General features: G+C 35.7%; 1 pseudogene; it reads right to left on the reverse strand.

Annotated features, from left to right (window-relative positions):
- Positions 1-4224: 4224 nt before the first annotated feature.
- LOC101721625 (programmed cell death protein 5 pseudogene) overlaps positions 4225-14583 on the reverse strand; it is a 68804-nt pseudogene continuing 58445 nt past the window's right edge.

Below are 14583 nucleotides of genomic sequence, written 5' to 3' on the forward strand. Positions count from 1 at the left end.
ATTTTAATTTTTGTATATGTGTGTGCTTAGTGTATGATAATAAAGTTATACATTTAAAAATTTTTTTAAAAATAAATGCATTGGGATTTCTTTTGACAGTTTATGGATTGCCTTGGATAATACTGACATCTTGACAATATCGTCTTTCAATTTATGAACACAGGATATATTTCCATCTATTTATACCTGTTTAAATTTTTCCCAGCAATATTTTATGGTTTTCAGTGTAGGTATATCTTCTTGATTAAATTTATTTCTAAGTATATTACTCTTTTAGATACTATTATAAATGGGCTTTTTAAAGTTATGGTTTTTTGGTCAATGTGAGTATAGAAATGCAATTATCTTTCATATGTTGATATTACACTGTACAACTTTGTTGAATTCCTTTATGAATTCTAACAGGTTTGTGCACATATGTGCATTCTTCAGGATTTTCTACACATGAAGTGTCATCCACAAACAATTCCATTCCAATTTGGATGCTCTGTGTGTGTGTGTGTGTGTGTGTGTGTGTGTGTGTGTGTATTAGGGATTGAACCTAGGTACACTCTACCACTGATTTACATCCCAAGCCTCCCCACACATTTTTCTTTTTGTTGTTGTTTAGAGACCTAAAATTTCCAAGTGGGATTCAAACATGCAATCCTGAATGCATTTTTCTTTTATTTTCTTACCTGTTTGTTCTAGTGAGGATTTCCATAGCTATAATAAGTAGAAAGCATAAAATTGAATGTCTTTGCCTTATTCCTGATTTTAGAATCAAAGTTTTCAGTTTTTCACATTGAATATGATACTAGCTTTTTATATAGGCCTTAATACGTTCAGTAAGTTTTCTTCTCTTCTAGTAATATTTTTTATCATCACAAAAATGATGTTAAATTTTGTTAAATGTTTTTCTGCATTTAAGATAATCATGTAGTTTTTGTCACTATTATTATTGTGTGATAGACCTTAGATCTGTAAAATACCCCCTCAAATTCTCATGTGTAGATTATGGCTGTACGATAATCACTAGTGGTGAGTTTGGTAGCTGAATGTGCATTTGGGAGGTGGGGCCTGGCAGGAGATGGGTCCCTGGGGGTGTAACCCAGAAGGGTGCATTCTTGTCTCTGATCCCACCCTCTCTCCCTCTGCTTCCTGGCTGCCATAGGGTAGGTTGAACACCTTCTCCTTCACATGTCCCTCTGCCATTCTGTTTCTGTCTTACAGCCTGCTGACCATGGACTGCAACCATAACCCAAAGTAAACCTTTCCTCTTTTAAATTGCAGGTGAGAGTATTATGTCTATTGACGACAAAGTGACTAATACAATGTGTATTACATTGATTTTCATATATTCAACCACACTTGCACTCCAGGAAGAAATCCCATTTGCTCATGGTGTGTAATTCTTTTAATGTATTATTGAATTATCTTGGCTAATATTTTGTGGAGAAATTGGTCCTCAGTACCTCTTGGTGGGACACTGTCTCTGTCTTCGTGATCTAATTTGATTTACATAGAACCACAGAATATTCTTCTGAGGGTGTAAAATTTAGATCATGTCACTTTTTAGCTCAAAAAAATCTTTAAAGTTTCTTTCCCAAATAAACTTTAAACATTCAAAAATACCATTTAAGGCCCTTTAACACAGAAACTGAATCTTCTTTTCTTTTACACTTGTATTACATAATTCACCCCGATCCTCCATTCTGCCAGCTTCAAGATTTCCACACCTTGTTCAGTCTATTTGAAATCCTTTCACCCACACTGTTCATTGAAATACCACATACCCATCAAAGCCAGCTCAGAAACCACTTTCCTCTTAAATCCACCACTTTGCTCATCCATACATTTTATCAATAAATATTTATTAAGAACTTCCCATATGCCAGCTGCCATGATAAATGCAAGAGATATACAAGTAGATGTAGTGAATTTTCTGCTCTCAAGAAGCCCAACCTAGAGAAGGGAAACATAGGAAAATCAAGTTAGAGTGATTTGAAGTGTAATAGATAACATGACAGAATTATTTATATTAAAAAAGCCATAGAATAATTTTCCATGCTGCCTGGGGGGTTCAGGAATGAATCCAAAGAAGAATAAGCACTTGGGCTGAATCAGCAGGCCTTTACCACGCAGCCAAGGTGGAATGACATGGAAGGTCATGAACACAGCTTGGGCTGAAAACGTAGGACAGACTCACAAACTGTAGGACATAAGTTTAACTTGGAGAGTTAGGAATGAGAAGATAAGAATTCTCAACTTTGTTCTGGGGTCATGGGAACCATTTAAGGTTTTTAAGAGGGAGGTGATGTAATGAGATTTAGATTTGAAAACATGCTATTCTGGGGAAGTAGGATAAGGGATGAATTGGAGGGGACATAATGATGAAAGATAATATTCTTTAAATGTTCCAGTGAGGGATAAGAAAGACCCAAGTAGTAACAATGGGCAAAGAATGCAGTTGAACTTACTGAGAGATGAAACAGCAAGAGCTGAGTGGACTAAGTCAGTTTGGATGTAAATGGATAATGGAAGAAAGTAGAGGATGGCTTTCAAAGTCAACCTCTCTTCTGGGATAAAGGGGACATTTTCTAAGTGTTTTCTATGTGAGGAGGGAGCATTTGCTAAATGACAAGAAACAACATCGAAAACAATGAGCAGCAGGTATATATTAGTAATAAATTTCCATAACTAAGAGGAATGATTTCAGTGACTTCCTCAACCCAGATCAGCTGGTTCAATGTGATTTCCTGAGTCCAACTACATGGAAGCAAATAAGAGGCTTAAATTTCCAAAAAGTTCATGTTCTACCTCTCCAAATATTCTGTAAAAATATTCATACCTTAATGGAGGGGACTTTGTGAATTTAATAGTCTATATATAAAGTAAGCCTGAGAGATCTGAATTATGAAATGTCACAAATTTCATCATTGTCATTGGTCAAATACTTTAATTAAAAACTCTACTGCCATTTAGTTGTAAGTATCCCTGTAGCTTATGTCAATGAGTTTGAGGCAGAAGTAAGCACCAAGTATCATTTAAGTGCATATTAGATGTTAAACAGCTTCACCAGCTGCAACATGTAGCCTCAAGACAGCATTTTTTTGAGGTGAATTTAATGTCATATGAGGGTCACATTAAGAACCTTACACAATCCATCTTGGTTTTTATTTTTTCCCAATTCCAGTGCCCTCTCTTCAACCCCTCCAATCCTCCCTATCTACAAAGACTTTTGTATCCATTTTTTCTTTTAAAGGTACAAATTTCCAGTGATGAATGTCATTATATTGTATACCTTAAATGTACCAATAAAATTAATTTTTTAAAAAAAGAACCTACACAAGACCCAGTAATCTTAACTAGTGGTCAGTTCTGTGTTCTTCTTACCCAGCCTCAAAATCCATGCTGTGTTGGTGGGCCACACTGTTTCTGGAGCACCGAAGCAGCGAAGCAAAGGGGGGCAGGTGAAGGTTCCCCCTGAGCAGAAGGCCATACAAATCGAGTGGCAGATCAAAAAAATACCTGCCTTAGGTACAGCACCTTTATGCGAGAGCAGAAAAATTATTGACTTGTTGGCAACCAAAATGGCAACCAGCATCATTTTCTTGGAAAACAATCTATCTAGCACATGGTACTGATGAGGTATTAGTGTCCAAGACAGTCAAATAACTCAAAGGAGAAACAAAAAAGAAGAGAATGACCAACTCATTAAAAATAGGTTAAAGAATATGAACCATAGTTTCACCAAATAGAAAACACAAATGTCTCTTTAAGTGCTCAATTACATTACTTACTAAAAATTAAATTTAAAGCACTATAATACTATTACATTTACACACTTTAGACTGACAAAAATTTTTGGAGTTAGAGCTATTACAAGGTGACAAGGGTGTAAAGAAGGAATTATAAGTTTTATTAGTTAAAATCTAAATTGGTGAAATGACTCTGAAAAATTAAACATATCCTAGTAAATCTTCTAAGCATGTTTATCTATTATGACTAGAACTTTGATGCCAAAATATGTATAAACCTTGGAGATTAAGTTTTGTTTGTACCAAGATACATGTACAAATATCTAAAGAAACATTGTTCATTAAAGCAAAAAGGAAAAAATAAATACTGATCAATAATAACATTAATTATGGCAACTCATAAAATGGAAGTAGTAAAAATAAATTACCTACAGCATTACTTGGGTGAATTTCTTTTTGATACTAAAACAACTTTATTTTGCATAACAAGTTTATTTTTTTAAAGGCGTATAGACAAAACAAAGTAAACATTTAAACAGATTTTAACTTCTCCCCTAAAACTGTTCCATTAAGTGTCAGTCTCTAAACATTTTTAGTTCAGTAATCATCATCTTCATCAGAGTCCATTACTTTTCTTCTGTTGAATTTAACTGTTGTTTTCTTTTCTGTTTGTTGGCTTACTTTTTCAAGGATTTCTATTAAACCTTGTTCTGAGACCTTCCCACTTAGATGTCCATACTTTGCCATCTGTATAAGATAATTCTCTACTGCTTTCGTTTTTTCAGGCTTTACAAGTGCTAAGTTACTTAACTTGGCCCCGGGCTGATTGATCCAGAACTTGCACTAAGATACCGTTTCTCATTTCTGCTTCCCTGTGCTTGGCTTCTTGTTGTGCTGCATCATTAAGATCCCCGTGTTTTACCTGCAGCTCAGCCAGCCTCTGCTTCCTTAGTGCCTCCAGCTCCTCATCTGCCACTTGGGTGAATTTTTAAAACAAAAGTCTTAGAGTAAGAGAAGCAAATTAGAGAAGAATGCACACTATGATCCAATTCACATAAAATTTGAAAACAGGCAAAACTAAAGTCTTTTTCTTAGGGATCCATGTAATAACAAGGGATTTTTTTAAACAGCAAGAAACTATTAAAACAAAATTTAGGATAGTGACTATTTTTTGTAGTGAGATTGGGCTGGGAACAGAAAACTTTTAAGTAACCAATGATGTCCTAGTTTTTAAATTGAATGGTGAATGCAAGATGTTTACTTTCATTATTTTCTAAATAGCTTATATATATTTTATAAACTTTCATATTATAACTTACTTGCAATAAAAACCTTCAAGCAATAGTGAGCTTAAACTGAAAACATAACTGCATATTTTCACCAATAATTACTGCAGGTCATTTGCCAGCATGCGGTCTTGCATAAGAGGGCTTGAGGGATCAAGGGTCTCTGGCAGTTGCCACACGAAAAGGAAAAGCATTGATGGCAATTGTCCAGGGTGATTAGGGTGAGGGTGAAGAAGGCTGTTGGAGAGGCACACTGTCTATTGCAGTCCCAAATCTGAGACAGGATGCAAGAGAAGCTAGTTTAGTACTTCAGCGACTGATAAAAGCCAGGATGTGATTATGGAAGAAAATGAGCAAAAGGACTACCTTAAGAAATGCAAGTGCAATGGTCAAAATTTGTAGATGCTTGCCTTTTGCTAGTCTTGTCTTCCTACCTGACTTGCAAACACCTCCAGAAGAAAGTTGGTCTTCTATTCTCCTACTCTTTGTAACATTTCTTTCCTACCCATGAGGCTTTGGACTATGAAAAGAGTGTACCCATAAAGTAATAGGATAAATTTCTTTTTGTTTTTCCCATTAAGTTTATTTGTACATTTTAGGTTTAAAATAGTTACATTCATCATTGGGATCTTGTACCATTACATGAGTATCTTGGTTCTTACTTTTTTCCCCTTCCCCTGCCCTCCCTTCACCCTCTTCACCCTTCCCTATTTGCAAAGACTTTGTTTCCAATTTTTTTCCTTTTCTCATTTTTTTTCCTTTCCCTTCTTTCCTTTCTCCTACCCCTCCCACTTCCCCTGCTCCTTTAGACCTTTTCTTCCTATTACACAATATCAATTATACATTTTTTAAATTACAATATCAAGATCTAGGAGACATTACCACAGATTTTACAGAATTTAAAAAAATATAGAAAGCATATTACAAAAACCTTTTTTGAAATAAATTTGACAATGTCTAAAAAGTACCTTGGAAGACAAATTAATGAAACTAACTCTGGAGGAAATATAAAATTTGAATAGCACCCATTAAAGAAAGTATATTCCTAGCTTGAAAACCTACCTATATGACCACGACAGGCTCATATACATTTTAACTGATAAATTATATCAAATAATTAAAGCAGAAAAGAGGAGGAATGTCTCTCCCCTCATTTTAGGAAATCAACATTGTGCTAATGCTAAAACAGGATAAAGATAATAGAAGAAAAAAGTATGAACATAGAAATTTGTTTAATAAAACAAACTATTAGAAGTCAGCTCTAGCAGTATATACAAAGTGGTTTTATTATAGGGATGGCAGTGTTGGTTCAGCATTGGAAGATCCACCCCCAAAAGTCATCATTAGGAAAAAAAGTCATACAGGAAAGAAAAAGTCATATAATCCTGTCAATAGTTTGAGAAAAAGTATTGGACTAAATTCTACAGCTGTTCATGGTAAAAGCTATCAGGAGACTAGAAGTAGAACAGAACCTTCTCAACACATCAAAGACATGTACTACATACTTCCAGAAAAAATGCCTTATATGAATGGAGAAGATACAATGCTTTCTCCCCAAGGTCAGATATGCCTCCTCTTCATCTCTCCATTAAACTTTGAAACATAGGCCCAACCCAAAATAGTCTGGCAATAAAAATAAACAAATAGTATAGGATTAGCAAGGTAGAAGTAAAATCTTTATATATAGATGGAATGATCATCTACAGAGAAAATATTAAGAAATCTCTAGGAGCCCCTAGAACTTGTATTTGAATTTAGCAGGATTAGAAAACACAGGGTATATATAAAAATTCGTGTCTATGTATACTTACTATAAATGTAGACTTGGATATTGAAATTCAAAAGTTATGTAGGAGTACAAAGGACCTAGAAAAGTTAAAAGAAGAAAAAAACAGTGTTAGAAGACATTTATTACCCAATTTTAAGACTTCTTCTAAAGCTACAATAATCAAGGCAGTGTTGGTGAAAGGAAAGACATATAGATCAATGGAATAAAACAGAGAATCTAGAAATAGAACCACACATATATGGTCCACTGAGTTTTGAAAGATTATTTAACATTAGCATTTTATAGAATATAAACTCAATTCAAGAGCAGAGGAAAAGATAGTGTTTTCAGCAAATGGCACTAGAACACCTGGTATCCGTATATAAAAAATTAACCTCAACCCTTTATTTCCATACATAAAAATAACTTGAAGGGATCTATGAACCTAAATAGGAAAGCCTAAAAGTATAAAACTTTAAGAAGAAATTATAAGGGAAAATGTTTATGAATTTAGGGTAGGCAAGAACTACCTAGGATACAGAAAACATGATGTATAAAAGAAAAAAATTGATAAATGAGATTCCATCAAATTTGAAACTTTAAATGACATCATTAAGAAAATGAAAAGTAGTCCTTAAAAGACCCTATTTATAATGCATATAACCTATGACCAGAATATATAAAGAACTCTTACAGCTCATTAATAGACAATGCAATTAAAAAGTAGACACAAGAAGATGATAAATAGCAAGTACAGCACAAGGAAAGGTGTGCAACACTACAGTCAGAAAAATACTAATCAATACAATAACAAGATTGTACAATAACTCATTAGGGAGATGAAGTTAAAAGTTTTAAAAGAACAAATGTCAGCTTAGGTGTGAACCAGTTAGAACTTTCTAATACTGCTAATGTGAATATAAAATGATAAAACCATTTTGGAAAACAATATAGAAATTTCTTATATTGCTGTTAAGAACCAACAGCCCTGTTTTTAAGTTATTACTTGAGAGGAATGAAAACACATGTTCACAATAGATTTGTACATACAAGTTGACTATCTCTTATCTGAAATTCTTGGGACTAGAGTGTTTCAGATTTTCATTTGAAATCCACTTGATCTGCAAAGAGGATAGCTACTCCTGCTTTTTGGGGTTTTTTCCAGATTCCTGTCACATGGAGTACTGTTTTCCACCCCTTAACTTTCAGACTATGAGTTTCTTTTTGAATTAAATGTGTTTCTTGTATGAAGCATCTTGTTGGATCTTGCTTCATGACCCATTCTGCCAGTCTATTTCTTTTCATTGGTGAATTGAGAACATTAACATTGATGGTTATAACTCATACATATTGACTTATCATTGTCATGACTTTTTCTATTTGTTGGATTCTCCCCCTTTGCATTTAATTTCTTGTCACGCCCTGTGGATTCATTCTGCTGAGCTTCCTGGTGTTGTAATCCTCAATATCTTTTCCTAGGATATTGTCTAAAAGATTTTGGAGGGCTGTTTTGGTATTTATGAAGTTCCTAAGGTGCTCTTTGTCATGAAAGTATCTTATTTCTCCATCAATTTTGAGAGACAGTTTTGCAGGGTACATCAGTCTGGGTTGGAGGCTGTTTTCCTTTAGGACTTGAAATATGTCACTCCAAGCTCTTCTTGCCTTGAGGGTTTGCATTGAAAAGTTCTGATGGGCTTTCCTTTGTATGTGATTTGTTTCTTTTCTCTAACTGCTTGTAGAATTTTTTCTTCTATTGGGTTTCTGGAATCTTAACAATTATACTCCTATGTGTAGATTTTTTTTGATCAAGGCTAGTTGGAGACCTATATGCCCCACTTATCTGTATATCAAGCTCTTTTCCCCTGGTTGGGAAATTTTCTGCCATCACTTCTGTGAACAGTTTTTTTTATGTCATCTGCACTCTCCTGTTTCTTCATTGACTTCAATCAGTCTTATGTTATTCTTCTTTGCATCGTCTAGCAGCTGCTGGATTGATTTCTCGTGTTCCCTTACAATTTTAAAGCAATTTTTCTTTTCCTCCTAATTGCAATCTTATCTTCTATATCTGACATCCTGTCCTCATATTGGCTCATTCTGCTGCATAGACTTTCAATGGAGTTTTTGATCTTCCGGAAATCTGTTTGTATCTGTTTTATGGATTCCATTTGTTTCCTGTGTTGGGATTCCATCATGTTCCTGAGCTCTTCTTTAGATTTATTAATCATGTCTTGCACTATGAGCACAATCTCTGCTGCTATCTGAGAAATTATTTCTGATTTCATTTTTTCCAGATCCTCTTTTTTTACCAGTTCAGGGAGTCCAGGTGGTTGAGTATCAGTGTTCCATCTCATTTCTCTTTGGGGTTGCTGTAGGTGATCTGGATGTCTGGTTTTGAGACTTGTTTATGTGTCCTCTCATTTCAATGGCGGGGTGGGGTGTGCTGCTGGCACCCACGCAGCTCACCTCCTGTGTGCTAGTGGAGGTGGTATGGTAGCCCGGAAGCCTCCTCTTGTGCACTGGGAGGGCTCACCTCCTATGTGCTGGTGGGTTAAATTTCTTGATAAATATATGATAAAGTCATTCATTAAAGAATCTGGTCCACTCCAAATAATTATCTCCAGACATATTCCAGACAGCTGCCCTCAAGAGCTACAAGATGGTCCTGTGGTTTAAAGCACCTTGTATGGTAAGTGTTATTCACCATACACACTGAAAACATACAGAACCAATCTCTTGACTTTAGTACAATTTACCCTTCAGTTATGCTAAACAGGATTCTCATTTAGTCAGCACTGGATTCACTGGTATTTCTCAGAGAAAACTATTCTAGTATGGGCACTTGAAGATTGTTTCAGGTTTCAAAGGCAATTCCCAAATGGATATTCTTTTTCTTTTTTCTATTCTTCTTCCTCTCTTTTTAATTCAAGCCACACTATTGCCCAGGCTGGTCCTGAACACCTGAGATTAAGTGGTCCTCACTTCAGCCTTGTAAGTACCTGGGAATGCAGTCAGTTGCCATGATGTGTGGGTCAGATTAGAAGCACTTTTACTAAAGCACAGACAACTATGGAAGCTCTGGGGAAAAACAAACAAGCCCTAGAGTTAGTATCTGAAGTCTGAGCTCAGGGCTGCTGCTTTTCCAGCTGTGGTACTTTGAACAGGTCTCAGTTTCTCTAGGTCTTACTCTCTTCAATGATTGACTTTAAGAGATGATTAACTCTCTTTGGTTGCTGGCAGGACCACATAAGAATTATATGAAATAGCCAGATGTGGTGGCACATGACTGTAATTCCAGCATTTGGGTCGCTGAGGCAGGAGGATCACAGCACATTCAGGGCCAGGTTGGGCTACATAGTGAGTTCAAAAGTAGTCTGCCTGAACTACAGAGTGAGAGTGTCTAAAAAAACGGGGGTGGGGCTATTTTGTGAACTCTCGAGCACTGTGTGAATATAGAAGTCTTACTTTTAAGCCTAAAAATTATACATTGAGTTTCTTTGCTAAGAGATCAGGCTTTGGGGCTTGGAATTTTTGTATCCTCTTTCTAGACCAACTTGCTTGCCCCAAACATAGTCTCTCTAAACTTTGGCTTCCTTAGCTGTTACAGTAACGGTAGCAAACACTTGATGTCATGGTAAAAGATTAAAAAGACAATGTGTGTCAATACTTCACCTCTGCCTGGACCCATTAAATGCAAAATGAGTATATGATGCTATCTACTTCCAATGAAAATCCTTTCTTGGTCTTCTCCATACAAACTGGACTTCGTTCTCTATAATCAAGAGGGTTTACTTGTGAAATTACAAAAATTTTATTCTTAAAATTAAAAATGAGGTAAAGAACACCAATACCCTCAAATTATCCATTTAACACATAATTACCATTTTTGAACCTTTATATCAGGTGCCAGTCAGTGTTAGACATTTTACAAAGATTACTTAATTAGCTCTCATAACAAGACAACCAAGTGGTTATTATTGTCAAAGTTTATGTAAAGAAAACAAGCCTGAGTGAAGTTAAGAAATTTGTTCACAAACACAAATTAAGTCATACCAAAATTTTAACTTAAGTACAGTATTATTTGACTGCTAATCCCTCGATCTACCTTTCTTTTTCTCTATTCTCCTTTTCATTTTACTTATTCATTTTATTTACCATCTTTTCATTGTTTAAAGTTTTAATATAACAATAACCTAAAGTAAATGTAAACAATTCATTGTGTATTCTATTAATACAAGCAAAATTAGCTCATACTAGATAATTTAAGCTATTGAATGTATGTGAACTAATGGACAAAATAAATAATACATTGGTACAAACATAGGCTGTGCCACTGTAACTGCTCATTCCTCCTGGCCTTTCCTTCTGCCATGGTAGAAACGTATGAATGAGATGTTTATGTGGGCTGAGAGCAGTACACTGTATTCCCTATGCATACAGCTCCATATTTGCGCTAGTTTTATCTTAGTTAAATTGCTACTAATTCTATTTTGGGGAACAGAATTTTGACAGAATACAATTATTCATCTCTCAAGCATTGATCAAATGGTAGTTGACCACCACTTGTTAGCAATGGAAAGCATTAAGTACTAAAGATATAAAGCACTACAGTGAATTAGATCCTTTTAATCTTTTTTTTCTTTGTGACAATATTTCAGAGTAGAGCTTGATTTCTCACATATTTCAGTATTTGGATTGTGATCTAGAGATTCCACTGCTTGAGCTTCTTTTAAGGAAGAAGATACATAATGAAAAAATGTACTGTGAAGGAAATTGGATCTCTTAGCAAAGCTAACATGATAAACTTTGCTATAGATGTGTATCAAAATCTTTCCTCTGATATTTTTCATGCTTTGATAGAAAAATTCCACAATTGCTGTATAAGTGAAACAGTTTCCGGCAGAAATTGAACCAATTGTGAAGATGTTTGAAGACCCAAAAGCTCCAAAACAAATTTAGATAACCAATGCTGTTTGAACGCTGTTTGACATCTGGCCGACAAACATGGTTTTAGGGAAGAATATTTACACAGGATCTCAGTTGTGCAAAATTTGAAGAGAAATGTTACAGTTATTCTGGAGCTGCAGGATATCTTCTTCTTTTAGAAAATTTGTTTTAGAAATAGATAGAAATGCTCTGAGTTCACATCCAAGAAAGTTGACCTTTGAAATCCTAGTGCATATGTGGAATGCAGCTGTGAAAGGCCTTACATGACAAAAAGAGACAATACAGAAGAATTCTACCATTCATTCTTTTTTTTAAAGGAAACATGGCTCATTCACCCACCTTGTTCTTTTGAACCAGCATGCATGCCATTAATAACATCGTTTATCTGTTTTTTGAAAAGCAATTCAGACAATCTGTCAACATATTCTCCACTGTTTTACCACAGGAAATGATTTTAAAGTGCAGGCAGGAACCAAAAGACATAGCCAAACTTACTCAATAAGAGTCTGTCACATACTAAAACCCTACTATATTTTAGTTTGTTGAATGAGTTTGATGGGGCCAGGGATATGTGAGTGGGTGATCATGGACAATTTAGTGGCTGATATTGAGGCTTTCCTTGAAAATTCTTCTCCTCTCATGTTTGAGAACTTTGGCTCCACCCACCTTTGTACAAGCACTAGATAAACTGGTGAAGAAATGGAATGTGACTGTAGCAGAATTAAGTAGAAATTAAAGATTGATTGTAAAATAGCTCTGCAGTTGGAGATAGTCTCACCATATCCACAAGTAATAAAAAGTAGCAGGGCCGGGGATTTAGCTCAGTGGTTTCGCCACCTGCTGTGCAAGCGCAAGGACCTGAGTTTGATCCCTGGTACCAAAAAAATAAATAAATAAATAAATAAAATTAAAAATAGCAGTTTCTTATTTAGAAACTAAATAATGACAATAAAATCATGAAAAACCATAATCAGGATTGTAGGTCAAATGCTCTCAATTGAACACATTGGGACTGTGTCTCTTACTCAAGAATTATAAAGGAAAACCTTTTAAAAATTCAGTATCAGAAACCCACTATAGAAGTATGATATACATTTTTCAAATATTGTGCATATATTTGGGGAGAGAGGATAAGTCAGATATGGATCCTATCCTCAAGTCATCTAATATAGAAGATAAAACACAAAATAAATTACTATAATGAAAAATGTCAAAATGACATTAAAATTACATGGTTAGGTTCTATAGAAGTTCAGAGGATAAGAAATTCCTTGAAGCTGCAGGAATATATGGAAGAGTCACAGAGGAAGAGGCCTTTGATCTGGCCTTTGAAAAACTGCAGTGTTTGATATATGAAGAAGAGAATAAAGAAGAAAAAGAAAAGACACAGAAGGCATGAATTCTATAGAGCAGCTAGCTTTTTCACTAGAATGGAACACATGTGACGAACATGACAGGGCTTAGTACAAGAAATTAGGCAGAGCCACTTCACAAGGTCTTGACGTGTCATCTTAATATAGCAAAAATCAGCCCTCTTGATTCCCATTAGTCTCTCTCTGTTCCTGGCAGGACTCCTTCCATATAGTTACAATTTAGGGTTCCCCATTCCATGTTACAGCCTCTTTAAAATCAGCCTGGACACCCAAGGCCTCTCTTTTTAATTCCCCAAGTCATTTCCCTTCTAGCTTTGACAGGATCCAGGACCACAGAGCAGCTCTGAGCACCAAGTTCTCACTTTTGCAGATCTTAGAGACCTGTGGTATGGCAGTGTGCCAGGCCCTGATCACTTATCCAGGGGAGCCCTCCATGGGGGTGTTAGTCTGACATGCAGAATCAGGAGCAAGGCTCTCTCTCCAAAGTTACTGCCAGGGCATCAGTGCTAAATTGTACCTGACATTTAATTCCAGCTTTGGGCAGTTTTGTGTGAAACTTGACTTCAGTGAGACATTGATCAGCTCCACAGCTCTTCATGAGTTTTGACACAATCAATTTTCTCCAGTGGATTGGGCTATCATTAGCTGACTTACAGAAAAGTCTGGGTCATGCATAGCTTTCTGTGGGCCTCAAAACTGTGTGCGTGGAGGAAATGATGAAAAATTGCTGCTGGCAAGTGACTGCCTCTTCTTTGCAAAACCAATGCAATTCTAGAAAGAGCAGCCTCATGTTTAATCTCATCACCTCAGAAATCTGAGTCTTGGATACAATTGAGGCAATCTTCTAGTTGATTTAGGAACAGGGGACATAGTTGGTTCAGACTCTGCTCGCTAGAACTGCCCTTCACAATCATGCTTTCTTGTTCCCAACGTTTTAAATTACTATCCTATCTTCATTTATTTACCCAGGGTTATCTGAGAGGCAATGAAGCACTTAGTAAGTGTGGGCCTGTATGACTCATTGAGAAGCTTGGGTCAGTGAATTAACAAGCACTGTTCTGTATGTAGAAACATTCTGAAGGCAGAACAGGTTTTGAACCACTAAATTCCACCTTTAAGTGCAGCAAGGCAAAACAAGTAACTTTTTGTATTATACAACTTATAAGATACTAAAAAGCTTGCTCCTCCCAAAAACATGGGCCACATTATCAGAAACCATAACTACATTTGTCCCCAGCTCTATCCAAGTGACCAGCTCATGTTAAGCACATATAAAATAGTATTGTGTGTGTAAATGAGTAATTCAGCTTTCATGTCCTTGACATTGTAGTACTTCCTGTAGTGAACTAAAGTGTTCTTGAGAGTTTCCATTTGAGAAATACATAAATACTGAATGATTTGAATAGCTGTATGTATTAGGCCATCACAGCCTGAAGTAAGTAAGTATTTCCTGACTCACTGAATTTTATTCA

The sequence above is a fragment of the Heterocephalus glaber genome, unplaced genomic scaffold (genome assembly GCF_053883595.1).
Source record: "Heterocephalus glaber isolate CG9 unplaced genomic scaffold, H.glaber_assembly_v1.0 deba00001442, whole genome shotgun sequence".
NCBI classification, from domain to species: domain Eukaryota; kingdom Metazoa; phylum Chordata; class Mammalia; order Rodentia; family Bathyergidae; genus Heterocephalus; species Heterocephalus glaber.